Raw genomic sequence first — 2,492 nt, 5'->3', positions numbered from 1 at the left:
GATCCAGATGTCAGTCCTTCCAAAGGAGACTGGGGGGTGCTTAGCTGGTGAAATTCCTGAATGGCTCTTGGTAAAGACACATGACCAGTGCTTAACTATTAGTTGTGGGTTTTTTTTAAGTTCATTTATTTTGAGAGAGAACGAGTGNGCATTTGTTCATCAGAAATTTCCAATTCCTTGTGAGGGAGCAGTACGTTCTCACCTGGACTCTGCTGTGTGGCCCTGGGCAAGGTGCCCTAACTTGGAGCCTCAGTTTCCTCACGTGCCCAGAATGGAGAAAATGATGCCTACTCTTTCGGGTCCGTAATTTATATAAAGTGCCTGACAAATGGTAGGTACCATTTGTACCATGTCAGCTGTGGGCACATGAAGGGAAGTTCAAAGGAAGCCTTACGTGAGTTGGCATTACATGTCAAACATTTGCCTGTTAGGTATATTAACGCCTGCTTTATTCTTGCCNCAAGTAAGTATTATTTCCATTAAGTTAACAATTCCTGTTATAGATATTCTTTGTTTAGTGGAGTGAAGAATCAGTATAAGCCCACTGTCCCCCAGAGTGTAATAGTTAACCTAGTCATACAACATGAGACCTTCTTGCTGTTTTCTAAGGAAGCTGTTTAAGGGTTTAATGGGAGGGCGACTTCGCTGAGCTAGCAGGTGGCAATCTGTAGCACTTCCTGATGCTGCTTCTACAAATGAGGCGGAAGGGGGTTTGAGTGGTTCTAAATGGGATGGAGCTCCTTGTCCAGACCTTTGACCAAGGACGTCCTGGCCACCCACTCAACCCGGGAATCACTGTGGTGACAGATGCTGGTGGCAGAGCAGCCCCGGGCCCCTCACACTGCTTGTGAGTGTCCCACTTTACACAGTCTGCAGCACTCTCTCCAAGGCTTCCGCTCTCTTGTATTCCCCAAGGGGTCCTTAGGAGAAGAGAAGTGTCCGTGCTTTGGGTGTCGTTATCCTTCTTCGGGGCAAGACCTGCAAAAGAAATTGAGAGGAGAGCAGACAGTACAGACGGAAGGACGAAGTGAGCCAGAAGAAAGGCCCTGATTGTTCTGATCGTGGGCAGGGTCTGTGCCACATTGTAGATTCTGAGATCTAACATATATACTCGATATTTACATATCCTCGAAATACACTGACCACATCCATGCCCAAGACCTGTTCGTTGATAACATTAATACATAAATGGGTCTCTTTATGCCTTACAGTAAAATCCTATTTTTAGGGTGTGACCACGGCATCATTTTGAAAATACTCATTGTTCAGAGTCAGCAACACTGCCACTGAGTTTGGTATCATTAGCCTACCTGTAAGGAGATCTTGTATAGGTCCGTGAGTGAGCCATGGCTGATCCCTTCGCTTCCATTCAGTCATTTAGAGAGATCTTTATGAAAATCCTACTGTGTGCCCAGTGGCTAGCAGTTCCTGGCAAATAATAAGATCTCAGTATACATTAGATTTTTCTAGTGCTTCTTTGAGGATGAGTTCATTGCAATGCCCCTTACTCCCCACCCCATCAAAAACGGTATGTGTATATGCGCGTGTGTGTGTTTGTGAGAGAGAGAAAGAGAGAGAGAGAGACAAAGACATTCTACTTAGATTCTACCTAGAGAGTGAATGGCCCAATCTTATCTTCACACATACATGGTGAGGTATTTGGGATCAGAAATGACCCTAGCCGACATGTTTCCAGTCTCCTACCCAATGCAGGAATTCCTTCTACAATAATCTTCCCCAAAGGGCAGGAAGCCTGATGTTAAGACTAGAGGGCTCTTACTGTCGGGCAGTACTTTTGAGTCAATACGGTGTTATTGTTTGATAGCTTGAGGCGGCACAGTACAGAGTTCTGTGGGAACTTGGAACATAGAACCCAAGAGAGGGCTGGGCTGGCTGTGGCCATATTGTGGAAGGAGGACACTTGGGTCCAGTTTTGAGCTGCCATCATGTTCTACCGTGAAACCTAAATCCTAGTGTTTTCTTGGTTAGTTTAAATCTGTACATCGAAGGAATTTACATGGTCTTTAATTTGTGTTTATAAGATTGATGGGAAGCAATATATTAAAAGTATTCACAGGGCGTCTGGATGGCTCAGTTGGTTAAGCGTCCGACTTTGGCTCAGGTCATGCTATCACGGTTCGTGGGTTCGAGCCCCACATCGGGCTCTGTGCTGACAGCTAGCTCAGAGCCTGGAGCCTGTTTCGGATTCTGTGTCTCCCTCTCTCTCTGACCTTCCGCTGTTCTCTCCCTCTCTCTCAGAAATAAATAAAAATTTAAAAAGAATTTTTTTTAAGGGTTCACTGGGATGGGGGCGGGGGAGAGGGGAAAGTGGGTGATGGGCATGGAGGAGGGCACTTGTTGGGACGAGCGCTGGGTGTGGTGTGTACGCGATGAATCACGGGAATCTACCCCCAAAACCAAGAGCACACTGTACACACCATGTGTTAGCCAACGTTGACAAGAAACTGTATTTTTAAAAAGTTAAAAGTATT

The 2,492-nt window shown here is 45.7% G+C and overlaps 1 long non-coding RNA gene across 1 annotated transcript; it reads right to left on the bottom strand.

The window, feature by feature from the left end:
• Positions 1-581: 581 nt before the first annotated feature.
• LOC144229366 (uncharacterized) lies at positions 582-1,799 on the bottom strand. The gene is made up of 3 exons (XR_013334472.1): positions 1,705-1,799; positions 1,311-1,428; positions 582-978 (listed from the first exon to the last, which is right to left on the bottom strand). It is a non-coding gene; the product is annotated as an uncharacterized LOC144229366 (long non-coding RNA).
• Between the last annotated feature and the right edge of the window lie 693 nt (positions 1,800-2,492).

The sequence above is a fragment of the Crocuta crocuta genome, unplaced genomic scaffold (assembly GCF_008692635.1).
Source record: "Crocuta crocuta isolate KB4526 unplaced genomic scaffold, BGI_CrCroc_1.0 scaffold224, whole genome shotgun sequence".
NCBI lineage: Eukaryota > Metazoa > Chordata > Mammalia > Carnivora > Hyaenidae > Crocuta > Crocuta crocuta.
The sequence above is the reverse complement of the archived record's forward strand: the minus strand, read 5'-3'. Positions and strand labels throughout refer to the sequence as shown.